Source organism: Salvia hispanica, chromosome 2 (assembly GCF_029641045.1).
Source record: "Salvia hispanica isolate PSC_SH4W2 chromosome 2, Shi_PSC_v1, whole genome shotgun sequence".
Classification (NCBI taxonomy): Eukaryota; Viridiplantae; Streptophyta; class Magnoliopsida; order Lamiales; family Lamiaceae; genus Salvia; species Salvia hispanica.
The window spans coordinates 38,421,682-38,437,305 of NC_142693.1; the positions used below are offsets into that span (position 1 = coordinate 38,421,682).

Below are 15,624 nucleotides of genomic sequence, written 5' to 3' on the forward strand. Positions count from 1 at the left end.
TTGTTATACTGATTCAGATTTGTATGCGACTGTTTAGAGAGAGAGTGAGAGAGAGAGAAGCATTTGATTTTACGGTTAAAATCAGTGGGCTCACTTCTTTCCTATTTGGGCCTACCCTTTTATGGATATGGGTCCGGATCTTTGATCTCATTGGATCCGGATCTGAATTTTAATTTGTTTCAAATTCTCTATATTTATTAGTATCATCAAGTTTATTAACAAGTTTTCTCATAACTTAACAAGTTGGGTATGTTGTAATTATTAAGTTTTCAGTACATTATTATTATGTACTTACTACGTAATCTTCATTAACTAAGGTGAATAAACTTTCACTGAATTAGAAATAGAGGTATGATTGGATATGGTCCAAATGGAGATCCATATAATTATTGCTAGTTGGTGTGAGTGTAATTTTATGGTAAAAGGATTAATTATTGCTAGTTGGTGTGAGTGTAATTTCGTGGTAAAAGGATTAGTAAATTACACATGATGTGCATATACTAGTAAAATTGTGGAGCCATTAAATTTTTTCCATTTACTCACCTTATACATTACTATTGCAATGAAATTCATAAAAAGGCGATCTCATATAATTGATGATATAATATTCTTGAGCAACCGTTAGGCGATCTCATTCTATTTTATCGTAATTATAGGGGGAAATATTTACAAATAAATAGGTGTGATGTGACGTAAAATTGATGATAAATAAATATGTAGAACATTGATTAATGAAAAGTGCAGCCCCATAAGTCTTAAATACATATAATATGCCTAGATATATAAGTGGAGATTGTGAATACAAAGGTCGTATTCAAGGGTATTTGTTGATTATATCAACATCCACACGGGAGATATGATATGTACAGCAATATTGTCGCATAGAATAAAATAAGGGTTAATAAGTTACTATAATGTGAAAATGTGATCACATTAAAAGTTGGAACAAGCACAACAATTTGATTATTATGTATCGTCCTTTTAGAGATAAGTAATAATAATGCGATCTAACTAACCAGAGATAATCAAGAATAATGCGATCTAACTAACCAATTTTTAATATTTGAACCTACAAAATCAAGTCTGAAAAAAAGGGGAAAAAAAAAACTATAAAACCAATCACTATTGAAATAAAAATAAAATTTGGGGTTAAAATATAGAGGGAGCCCACACCGTGGCCCAAAACTAAGAATGGAAAATCCCAAAACGGCCCATTACTAAAATGAAAAGAACAAAAAATCGACCACAGTGGGAGTCGAACCCACGACCTTCTGATCCGAAGTCAGACGCGCTAATCCACTGCGCTATGCGGTCATTTTTGTTCTCTTTCCTTATATATTTATAATTTTTACTGACCTCCACCTGAAATATCGCGATACACGTCTCCACCATCACTGATAAATTCTTCTCACATACACCCCAAATATATTTTTTTTATTAAGACTGAAGCAACTTTCATACCCTCTATCTGAGTTGATCAAATATCAAAGCTTGATTATCACTCTCGACTTCAATAATCCGTATGTCATTATCTCACACAAACTGCAATCAAAACTTCGTAATCATTAATAATGCAATGAATGTGTACTTGGTTGTCTTCAATCTGGATCCTTACGATTTGTTAGATTATTTCAATCCCTTGATTTATGGAGTTATTAATATTCTCTCCGTTCCTAAAGAGTACAAATGATGAGTTTGACACGAATTTTAATAAATAAGGGTAAAAGTAAGATAGTGAGAGAGAAAGGGTAATGGAAATAGCGTTAGTCCAGAGTGGGATCCATATTATTCTAGGTATAAGTTGTAAATGGTAATGGTGTAAGTTTGTAAATAAAATGATGGGTAGGGGTAATATGTTATTTGAATTTTTTTAAATTATAAAGTTTATATTTTTATGGTACGGGATGAAAAAGGAAATAATTTATATTATTCGGAGACGGAGGAAGTATATAGTAGACGAGTTGATCAAGGAACTTAATTAGAACTTATAAGTAATCCAACTAATATGATAAGGACTCGCCTCTTTCTCTCGAAATTATCCTCCTTAACCAACGGACGGTATTAGAGTCTAAAGTTGGTAGTTGATCGAAAACAAATTAAAATACTACTACTAGTTGTTAATTGCAACTTGTAGCGGAAATCACCAGCAACGTTATCACTAGGGAGTCTTAATTTCCACTCTCCAATAAAATTTCTATAATAAAGTTATTACTTGTATTTTATTTTATTTTTTTATAAATGTAAGATTAGTTGTACAAAATATTAAGTATTAAGAGGTCAATATGCAGTGTACGTATTGCAAGCCTATTCAATAATGAAAAATTCCATATTTAATAGTAGTAATATAATGCAACTTTCCATGATTAATAGTAGATGTCTATTTTATGCAATTAGATTTATCAAATTGGTGTTTAATTGACGTGGCATGTGGTCTTTTTTTTAATTTTTATTTGTCAAAGAGTTATTGGTGAGGTACACCAATTCATTATGCCAACTTAGTATGGAAGGACCATAAAATTTTTACTTCCTAGCTACGTTATTGAACCAAGCCCTCGTGGTGTCTGCATTCCAAATAATTAGGCTAACACTAAGGAAATTAGCTAGATTAAGATGATTATTCATTTAAATTTTAAGGGAAAAGGATGGAGTATAATTTATCACAAAACTTAGGTGGCGACATACGCATCCCCTACATTAACTTTAGGAAAATAACTTATAAACTTCTCAAAAGTTATCTTATACAGAAGATGCTAGCTAAACTTATTTTTTTACTTATTGATATTCAGCTCGATAACATTGAAAAAATCCTTAGATAATATGTGGCGATTAAGCCCCCGAATTAATCAACAAAATAATGCCAACTGCCTTACTAGGTAGAGAAAATGTAGGGTTGAAATATTCGTCGAATTCATAAAATACTTTTTTAAAAGAAAATTGCAACATGTTGAATTTGAATAATAGATTAAATGATGGTATAAATAAAGAAATAAACAAATCCTCAACACATGCTTTCTACTTCTAGATTGAATTGGGATGTCTCTATATACCATGATGTACAAATGCTACTGAATAATGGGATACGAGAGGAATTCAACTTTTTTACGTAAGCATCACCCTCGATATTCTATATGATGTAAATTAATGTAAAAATTCATTTAAAAAAATCCTAAAATAATGCACTAAACATATAAGTTTGGCGCATTCATACATAAACTAGTTGTAACAAACGATTCATTACTTATTTAAGTTGAAATTAGTCGTCTATCGAAATTAATTGAGAGTTGAAATTCATAATTTTCACTTGTACTGATTTATGGACCATATAAACCAAGAGTTTAGAAATATAGAATGTATGCATTGGATGCCAAGTAAGTGTTTCGTGTTGAAATCCCATTTTATTAAAATTTCATTAAAACAAAAATCACAAAAGCCCATGATAAATAGTACTATTTTAATAATTCTAAAACATTACTTAAGTTAATATGCAGTGTGGTATCCACCACAATTGATTTTTCAGTTTCAATCATAAGCGTGTAGTGCTAAAATTTATACTCCGTACAAGATAAAATTGATAGAGATGCAAAGAAAGAGATGGGAGAGTCGTTAATTGGAACGATATAGAAAATTATACCTAGAATTTTTTTTGGACGGAACAAAAATTTGTCACTAGAATATAAGTCAAGGGTTTGTTGTCATTTGTCAAATAACAAAACATCACTAGCCATTTCGCAATTTATCAATACGGTCTTTGAATTATTTTAAATATATATAGCATATGTGTGCTTTACAATAAATTCGTCATTTTAATAATTTTCGACCACCGAATAATAATGTGTCATGTTTCATTTAATTATATGGACAAATGCTTCACCTATATATGAGACATGTGGTTAATTAAACAAAATCTGCCACATCATTCTCCAATTATTGCGAAACATTGAGGGTGATAAATGTATAACAAATTATAAGGTGGAGTCTTAAATAAAATCACGTGTCACAAATTGCGTCTAAATTATAAATTAGCTTAAAGATGCTGCTTATTTGTCAAGTACCAATGTGCACATCTCAATATGTACAAGTGCCGTTGAAATGTTTTCCTTTCATTTGGTTTAAGAGATAAAATTTCCATGTTCATGCTTTATTAGTTCTTGTCTCGTGCCACAATGACAATAACATATAGTTTTGGTAGCAATTTATTTACTTGGGATTTTAAATTATGTACTATAATTTTTGTAGTAATATTTCTTTATATAATTAATAAGCAAAATGCTCAATCTATGTTAAATAGATAGCTAGAAGATCAAGATCTAAAATGACAACCAACATCTAAAAATGGATTTCCAGCAATCAACTGTTATGCGAATAATAAAAAAGGGAATCCAACGTTTAAGTAACCATAATCTTTAATGTCTCATATTTTTTTTGAAGTTTCAGATTCTATCTAATTTAATTTGTACTATAGCAGCTTTAAATAAATACATTACAATATAAAATGGCTCTCAATTGAATTTCGACAGGTTATACATAGTGTATAGCACAATATAGGTACATAACGCAAGGGTCGTATTCTAAATCTTATAACACCCTAATTAAAAATTAAGACCAAATCTCCATTTTTATATTTTAAAATGAGTGGATGAGATTAAATCTTACGAATCTCAATAAATAGTAGACAAAATATCAACAAAAGGGTAATATCGTCATTATGTTATCATATGATAATTTCCGTGAATGTTTTTTTATATCAACATAGTGTATTACAAATATCAACAATATGAAATAAGAATATCAACACTAGTACAAGAAAATATCAACACATATTTATTGAGATTTTTACATGGTTTTATTGAGATTTTTTGATGTATTTGTTGATAAAAATCTGGTTATCAACATTTACGAAAACTAAAATAAAAAATATCAAATTTCATCATCCGAACGTCGTCGGAACATATGCAATTGAAATCTTGTTGGAATCCTTATAAAATTATCTTTAATTTGATATATTTTTTGCGAAAAAATAATTTAAATCGAGAGAGTTACGTAAATTTAAAGTTTTAAGATGATTTTAGTGAGAGAAAATTGACATTAATACCCTCTAATTTTATTTATTAATTTTTTTAATTAAAAATATAATCATGTGACATTATTTCAACCACTGGATCTTCTAATTCAATGACTAAGATTTAGTCTTATGGGATTGCTAATTAGTTAGCAATTGATCACTCCCCTATAATGCAAATAAAGATTAGTTAACCCTTATTAATAGAATAATTGAAAATTTTGAAAATATAATAACGAGATACTTAATTCTAAATATAAAAATAGGAATTAGAAATTTGGATGTGAAACATTAAAACAGTACTCCGTAATCCATATATCATCAACAATAAAATACCGATAGAAAGAAAAAAGCAACGAAAACATGAAATGTATACGTGGTCGTATGTGGGCACAACTTGATGCTCTGCATTCTCAGCCCGCTACAGTTGATTGGCTGGTTTCAATTCTATAACCAAAGTCAAGACGTGACTTTGTCATGTAGTAATAGATATGAAAATGCACATTAGTTGGTTACATACTGTGAATGTTTGGTTTTTGGTTTTGCTCTTTTATTAAATTGAATCGAACTTAAATTTTGTGAAACTGAGAACAGAAAAAACCAAACCTGAAAAATTAAAATTCAAGCTATAAAAACTGATTTAACATATTCAAAAAATTAGTACAATCTTTATAAAATCTAAATTACCTTTATAAATATAAATACACAAAAATAGAGTTTGTTTTTATGTATATAATATGTTATTTTATAACTTAAAAAGAATATCGTTTTTCAGTTTTTTTTATCAGAACCAAAAAACAAAAAAAAAAAATCTAATTTTAAATTTTAGTTTAATTCGGGTCGGATATTCGGTTTTCAATTATTTTGCTCACCTCTACATACTTAACGGAAATTTCATATTCAACTGCACTTAAAAGTTCGTTAATATCGAAATTATTAAATTATAGTATTACTATTAAGGCATTAGTGATATATCATAATAAATGGATTAGAAGATTTTGTTTGCTGAGATGAGTTTATCCATGGTATTGTTTAACTTTAAGGTTAATTAATTTGGATGGGATTAATTATACGAAACTTAGATGAACTTTCATAGATATAATTCAAAATTGTTAAAAGAAAAGGATAGACGCAATAAGACGCGTGCGTGTAGACAAAGAGTAAATCATTTCCTTTTTGAAGTTCTCTCATTCTATCTCATTCTATAGTTATATTATCAACAATTTGTTTTTTGTTCCTATTCAAAATAAATAATTTTAACCATTTTAACCTTTTCAAAATAATTCGTAATATCATTTTTCATCTAATTTCGTTATTAATTACCTTTAATAGCTGATCACCTCAAAATTCATTCATCTTCATTAGTTACGTTATATAGTCAACTTAATATTACGATTGTCTACTCTGACTATATTATATAAAAGCTTGATTCCAACAGACAAGTAAAATAAATCATAAATTATATGAAACCGATACATTTATAATATCCTAGTTTCCAAAAAATCCTCTGAAGTCTGAACACAATTAGATCCCAACCCTATTTGGTCAATACAGAGAAGGGATGTTAGAATTATACTATTTCATTATTCATAATTGTAGAAATTTTGGAGCACATTAAAGGAAAAGAGAACACAATAGTTTTACTCTAGTTTAAATATCCCATTATTCTTTAGACTTGGGATTGTGTACGTGGGTGGTATATTTTTTAAATTTATATATATATATATAGGGTCTTATTAAGTTGAGATTATTTAGCTAAATTGAGAAATGAGATGCAATATGGGCCACTAATCCACAAGATTAATAAAATGTCAACAAATACCACATTATGTCAACAAGGGGGTATAATTGTCTTTTCATTAAATTGTGTTTGAAATCATTTTCTAAAATCCTCTCTAAAATTCTAGCTACAAAGTCTTCAAATCTTCAACATTCAAATATTCAAATCTTCAAATCTTCAACATTCATATCTTCAAATCTTCAACATTCAAATCTTCAAATCTTCAATATTCATATCTTCAAATCTTCAACATTCATATCTTCAAATCTTCAAATCTTCAACATTCAAATCTTCAAATCTTCAACATTCATATCTTCAAATCTTCACATTCAAATCTTCAAATCTTCAACATTCATATCTTCAAATCTTCAAATCTTCAACATTCAAATGTTCAAATCTTCGAATCTTCAAATCTTCAACATTCAAATCTTCAAATCTCTTCAATATTCAAATCATCAAATCTTCAAATCTTCAACATTCAATAAAATAACACTTATAATTCGCATATCAATACCGAGAATATCGAATGTCAACAACTCGTATTAAAATGTCAACAACTAAAAAACAACACTTACAATTCACATATCAATACCGAGAATATCGAATGTCAACAACTAAAAAACAACACTTACAATTCACATATCAATACCGAGAATATCGAATGTCAACAACTCGTATTAAAATGTCAACAACTAACAAATAACACTTACTATTCACATGTCAATATCGAGAATATCGAATGTCAACAACTCGTATTAAAATGTCAACAACTAACAAATAATACTTATAATTCACATATCAATAGCGAGAATATCGAATGTCAACAACTCGTATTAAAATGTCAACAACTAACAAATAACACTTATAATTCACATATCAATAGCGAGAATATCGAATGTCAACAACAAACATTATTTATGTCAACTACAAACTTTATTTATGTCAACTACGATGTCAACAACAACTTTATTTATGTCAACTATTATGTCAACAACAAATATTTTCATGTCAACGACGTATATTATTTATGTCAACAACAATGTTTTACTTATAATTCATGTCAACAATAATGTTTTACATATAATTTATGTCAACAACATTTTTCATAAAATTTATACCAACGATCTATATAATTCATGTCAACAACAAACGTTATTATGTCAACGAGCTATATAATTCATGTAAAAAATAAACATTTTCATGTCAACAACTTATATAATTTATGTCAACAATACTATTTTAGGCAATATCACAAACACCTTATCTACACAACTTAAAAATTCCAGCAACATAATCGAATTAAAAACTGCATCCATATATTTCACAAAGTTCATCGTACAATTAAACACACGCAAATTTAAATCTACAAATATTGACAAACACCAAACCCAGCATGGCTCCGAACAAATACACAAAAAATACAACCTAAACTCAACCCTTCTCACTATCACCCACAGCTCCATCTCATCCATAACTCCCACACTTTCCACAACATGACTCTCCACATCTTTCTCCACCACCAATCACACTATTTCTATTCAATTTTTACAATGAACAAACACTTCATTTATTGCTCAACATATGAACACAACAATCACTTATTATCTCTTTGCATCATCAACAATCATATACACAATAATTAATGTCAACCACAAATATTTTCATGTCAACAACCTACATTATTTATGTCAACAACAACGTTTTACGCATATCAACAACAATGTTTTACATATAACTCATGTCAACAACATTTTTCATAAAATTTGTGTCAACGACTTATATAATTCATGTCAACAACAAACGTTATTATGTCAACGAGCAAATGCAAGTGATTTACGAAGCAGATTTGAGAGGCATAAATCGAATTAAATAAAAAATTGCAAGATCTGTGCTGAAGTCACGAGATAAAAGCGAAATTCAGCATTGAAATGAGCAGAAATCAGTATTTTCAGATTTTTTCCCCAAATGTTCAAGCATTTTGATAAAAACAGCGAAAATCGTGAAGATGAACCTCAAAATAGTCGACTTTTACACAGAGCTCCGACGAAAAAACAAAGGTAGCAATTTCTCTCACTAAAAATCAGTTCACATCCAACACAATTGATAATGCAAAGCTTAATACCTCCAAATCCATACTCGAATCAACAATTAAGCTTCCGGCGAAGCGACGGCGTGAGAAGCGAAGCTGTTCGGAGCTTTGCACAGCAGGAGTGGCGAAGCGCGGTGAACAGCGGCGGCGTTAAACCGCGCGCGCGAGAGAGGGGGCTTGTCTGGAGGCGTCGAGGATTTTCCTTTGATTGTATTTCGAGGATTTCCTTCGGATTGGATCCGGCGGAGCTGGATTTGTCGCCAGAATTCGGCCACCTCGCCTCCTCCTCTTCCCGCCACCGTCCACATCATGATCCTCCGCCTTCGCCGCGCCGATCTCTATCTCCAGTTTCGCCTTCTCCGCATCGTCTTCTCCGAGCTTCGATTTCAGCTCGCAGATATGCTCAATTCAACACAAATTCAAAAATTGAAGCTCAGTTTTCCCTGCCGCCGTCCAGATCCTGATCGTCCGCCTCCGCCGCGCCGATCTTGATCTCCAGTTTCGCCTTCTCTGCATCGTCTTCTCCGAGCTTCGATTTCAGCTCGCGGATCTGCTCAATTCAACACAAATTCAAAAACTGAAGCTAAGGTTCGTGAGATGGAGATCTTCGTGTAATTGAGAAGAGGATGAATCTAAACCCCTTTCCTAACTAAAACATGGAATTACTATTCTACCCTTTCATAATAAATTAATCTAAAATTATTTTTTATGTGGCAAAATCTGGACCACTCATTTAATAAAAATGAGTGGCTGATATTGCATCTCATTTCTCAATTAGCATAAAAATCTCAATTGATCACAATCCTATATATATAGTATAAAGGATATTGGTCTCTAAATTATAAAATTTGACTGAATTATGGTATTTTTTCGTGAACTTAAAATTTGGTTGCAAAAGTCTTAAACATAAACTTTGTAGTGGATTTTTTCCATGAAATTAGTTTCTTCCTCAAGGAAAATTCACTTTAAGGGACAAGTTCATGATTTTTGAAACATTTGTTGTTCGCAATGACATATACACATTGGAACAAGAGGATACAGTTGTACCCTCAAAATTTTGTGCAATAATACTATATGTAGTCCAATTTTCACAAAATTCGTTATTGGCCCAGTGGTAAGTTGCCTTTTTCTCCAAGCCAGAGACCCGAGTTTGAAACTTACTGAGCACATTTCCTACTCTTTAACTTTTACTTAAACATTATCTTCTCCAAATTAACTTTATTATAATTTATATCATATCTAATTCAATTTTATTTTTTTCTCAATTCATATTTAAGTTTTATTAATTATTTAGTTTTTAACAAATACGTTTATTAGGTTAACCACTAACTTGCTCTTTTTTAATTTAATTATTTCATATTTAACTTTCATTAATTATTTTTTTTTAATAGATACTACTTATGACTAATATAAAGTATATATATTTGTAATTTTAAAAAAAAACTCAATACTCCATAAATTACTAAATTGAAATAAATATTATAAAATACTCCATATTTATAAAACTAAACTCCTCATTATAGTCATATATATATATATATATACATATATATATATATATATATATATATATATATTGCTAATCAACAAAACATGGATACTTGTATTTCAATTGTATAATTTATGTGATACTATAAAATAATTTATTTTTATTTAAAATGAAGTTTTTTGATAAAAAAAAATAAAGACAAAGATTTATTTTTAAAAAAAATAATTGAAAAAGCATAACAAAGAAAACAAAAAAGATTAGTCATATTTTGAAATTTTAAGTCGTAATTATTTTTTCATCCCCAAATTGAAAATCCTGGATACGCCACTGGTTGTTCGAGGTGATGTTATTTCCATTTAGTTAATGTGTCATTTTTAATGGGACATCACATAAAAGAAAACGTTCCATTTTTAATAGACCGAGAGAATATCAAATTAGAATAAAGTTTGATATTATGGACTAATAACTTATAAAAAAAATTATTTACACTAAATATCTTGTTTTAAACAGTATTCATTTCATATTTAATCTTTGTATTATGTGAAATGTGTGCAATAAAATATTTTTTATTTGTTTTATCATAGGATTTCAAATCCTAAGTGATTATATTATTTTCCAAATAATATTAAGCGTGTAGCAAATATTTTAAATAGGAGACTCAATAAAGATAATTGTACCTAAAATCACACACTTTGGCCTTATTTAGTACGGAATACTAGTATTTCCTTCAAATTTTAAATTTGGTTCCAAAAGTAATGAATTTATTGAATTTATCTCTTGTAGTGAATTTTCCATCAATTGAGGAAAATACTAGTGGGAAATTCACTTCTAAACTAAGTTCATAGTATTTGAGACCAAATTTAAAGTGAAAAATATTAAGTTTTGGCCAAGTTTTATGATTTTAAGTACTCTAATAGTAATATCCCTATAATAAATATACACAATTCAAGCTGATTCGACCTATTGTGTTTAATTGACATCACATTTCAATTATTAAGTTGAAAAAATTGTCAGGACGCCATTCAATACTTATTTAATAATCGGAAATAATACTTATTAGCACCGTCTAATTATTCAATTATTGCGTGTTTTCTGAATTTTCACTGTTATTCATTGGGTCAAATTTTATATCTTTCGTCTAAACCCATAAGGCCATAACTATTCGCAACTAATTTGATTTGGTACTCCATTTCATGCGGTGAGTGAATAAAATAATAAGAACATCATGAGAGTGCAAAATGATAGTAAGAGATACTCCCAGCCTCCGCGTTAAGAATTTTGGTTCACTTTTATTATAATGATAGGTAGATCACACATTCTACTAACTCATTCAACTCACATTTTATAATAAAACTAATATATAAAGTGCGAGTAATATGAGGTGAGATTATTTTTTAAAACATGTGCAAAACTCAAATAGGACTCCTAATGACGGACGAAGAGAATACATGATTACTTATTATTATTATTATTATTATTATTATTATTATTATTATTATTATTATTATTATTATTATTATTATCCCTCCCTTCATTTCCAATTAAACGTCTGTTTTTACCTAGTTAATTTCGAAAAATGTAAAGGAAATTCAGTTGAAAAAATTAGTGGAATGAGTCTCACTTTATTTGTATACATAGTTAGTGAAATGCATGAGCTACTTATTATTTATGGTAAAAGCGAAAGTGGACATTTAATGAGGGACGGACATAAATAAAAAAGTGGACACTTGATAGAGAACGGAGGGAGTGTGAATTAATAACTTTGTACTATTAAGGATAGCTAGATGATAGTTATGGAGCTAATTATGAAATTTTTTATATTTGATATGAGTAAATTGCAATTCGAATTTAATAATATCTTAATTACATTTAACTTACATTAGTACTAGTTTGGACCATGTGGAGGCCGTTGGACTGCATCTCAACTTCTACTATATCCCAACTACCATGCAAACTAATCTGATGGTAGTCACGGCACATTTTTTTATTCTTTAGGTATTTTCCAATCATATAATACTTTATAATAATAATAATAATAATAATAATAATAATAATAATAATATCATACACATATAATTCTAACATGTTTTCAAAGTTTTCTGCATGGCCTTTAGACTTGGCCTGCCCGACATTTAATCAAGGATCATGGAAGAAATTCTAAAATAATGAAACACCTCAATAATATATGTGTGTGTATGAGTAATTGAGCATAATAAAATATTATTGAAGAACACATTCACATTAGTCGTGTTAGGATTTTTTTTTTCACGTGTACACATATACATATCAATGAAAAGACTAATAAACAAATTGATAAGCAAAATAATATTGTACAAGTAGTTAATTGAAAATTATATGAAAAACAATTCTTATCTTTTACTTTACCAATCGGGCATTTAAACCCGTGTCATTGAAAAGTTTTTATTTTTCAAGGACGAAAAATATGTCCTTAATGTTATAGTTTGTGTAACTTGATTTATACTAACATTTACTACTACTATATTAAAAAAGCAAATAGATATTGAACATTCACAGGACGGACTCCATAATCCATATACATGATGGGCGCAAATTTAAGGTATTGTTTGATTTGCAACTTTTTATTTTTTATTCGAAATGTCCAAACTAATTGTAAAGTCAAGATATATATGTGATCAGTTCATAATTCAATATATATCATATGTTCTTGATTGGTGATCTTGTTGTTCTTTTTTGTTGGATTGAAACTTGTATTGCACGATTGCTCATCGCTATTTGAGGTTTTAGCCTTTTTATTATTCAATCAAAAAAAATATAAAAAGATTATATATAGCTAAAGCTAGCCTAAAATCTGGAATACTGATATTATATTGTGAACTTAATAAAACATGGATGGATCGGGGAAAAGTCATGAACTTTTATCTTATAGCTAATTTTCCTTGCAAAATCCTTATAATCATATATTTTAAATATTATAACATGTCAAAGTGTGTCTAACAAAAAATCTAAAAAAAGTCTTTATGGTATGGAAAAGTCTTCATACCTCTCTGAGAAATGGGACATTAATGATTCTTCTATAGATACGACCAGTAAATGAATAGAAAATAGAGTTAAATTTGGTCTGGAGGGATTTTTTAAGACTGGACTTTTAAAATGGGGGCTTGAAAGACTTTTAAATATTTATTTTACATTTTTGCCATTAATTTTTGAAGGCATGAGGAATTTGTTCGTACATTTTACATTTATTTAATTTGATGAAAAATAAATCTTATTCAAATTTTTGTTAAGTTGAGTTGGTGAGAATTGTTGAATACAAAAGTTTTTGCATAACTTAGAAGTTACTCCCTCTGCGAAATGTTGTCCAGTTTTATCATTTTGGTTTGTCCGTGAAAAATTATCCACTATTTTTGATGAATGGTCTCCATTTTTTACTAACTCTTTACACTCACATTCTATTATAAAACTAATATATTAATGTGGGACTGTTATTCCATTAACTTTTTCAACTCATTTTTCTTCACATTTCTTAAAACCGTACCGAATTAAACTTGAACAATATTTCATGGTCGGAGAGAGTAGAACAATAATTCATTTGTTTGATTCCCATCAATTTCTAAGGTTACATTAGGACCATCATTTTCAGGGTCCTCTTATATTACTTATATCATCATAATCCAAAATTAAGACCAAATCTACACCATTAGATTTTAAAATGAATGGATGAGATTAAACCTCAAGAATTTCAATAAATAGTAAACAAAATATCAACAAAGGGGTAAGATCGTCATTTAGTTAACATATTATAATTTTCGTGGTTTTTTTTTAATTTCTACATAGTGTATTACAAATATCAACACAGTGATATGAGAATCTCAACACAAGTACTAGAAAATATCAACTCAATTTTATTGATATTGTACATGCATTATATTGAGATTGTTTAATGCATTTATTAATAAAATCTATTTATCAACATATGTGAAAACTGAAATAAAATTATCAAATTTCATCATTCGAACATCATCGGAACATATGCAATTGAAATTTCGTTAGAATCCCAATAAAATTATCTTTAATTTGATATAACACTTTTTTTTTAATTACAAACTGACAAAGTCATATTTGGCGGTGAAATCGAATATGAAAGCCGATCCCATGCTTGTTAAAAGAAAAGTTGTTTTTCTAAATATGTAGATGTGTGCTTACGTATCACCTAAATAGGTCATGCATATTATCACAATACGTTTATTCCTTCCAATTTCCAACACTAAGAGGACCTTAGGAACTTGACTAGACCTGGATTATAATCTAAAACCAATCCTAATGTTCATATATCTTATCGGCAAAGTATTTATTTTTGAAAAGTACTAGTACTCCGAGTTATTGAAAAATTAATATAAAACTTTTCAAACCTGTTTTCTTAATTATATAAATCCGGCTTCTTTATTTTCTGGACAATTATTCATAGAATATCATATATGACATGCCTTGATAGGGAAGGCAATGATAATTTGGAAACACAATCTCTTTTATTTTTCAACACACGTTCATAATTAAGCACACACTACACACACAATTTCAATAGTTTTTTCGACACACGTTACAGTAGTCCTATATGACTATATATATTTACCACCTAAGTATACACTTTGGTTATATTTCATTCGATTTTGTGAGATGCTGCAGTGAAATTGATTTTAAAATGTTGGAACCAAGTATTTGTATTGTGCCATAATAAAAACAACCTAATCTTTTCAACTTTCTTTTACTTACGAAGAGTAAAAGTGATAATCCAATTTTCGGCTGACTCTATTTTTTTTTCGAACTTACTACTCTCCCGTTCGATGCTACTTTGTATATAGTCATCTCTACAGTATTCACTCTCTTATTATTTTTTTACTCCTATTTATTACCCCATTCGTCTCGTTTTAGGAGTCCTGATTGAAATATTCCATACATGTTAATAGGCCTCACATTCCACTAACTTTTTTGCATTCACATTTTATTATAAAACTAAGTACTAGTATAAAAGTATAACTCATATGACACTATTTTTTTTACCAACTTTTCTGTACATTTTTTAAAATTTATATTAAACTCAAATGAGACTCTTAAATGGGATGAAGGGGGTACAATTTTTTCAAAATGACTTAAAAAAACAAGTGCGTGAAGTAGCATGGAACGGAGGGAATATTAAATTTAGTATGCATAATGTTGGAGCAGCGGGT

At 29.0% G+C, this 15,624-nt stretch overlaps 1 non-coding gene across 1 annotated transcript; it reads right to left on the reverse strand.

Moving 5' to 3' along the window:
* Positions 1-1,240: 1,240 nt before the first annotated feature.
* TRNAR-UCG (transfer RNA arginine (anticodon UCG)) lies at positions 1,241-1,314 on the reverse strand. The gene has a single exon. It is a non-coding gene; the product is annotated as a tRNA-Arg (tRNA).
* Positions 1,315-15,624: the final 14,310 nt, after the last annotated feature.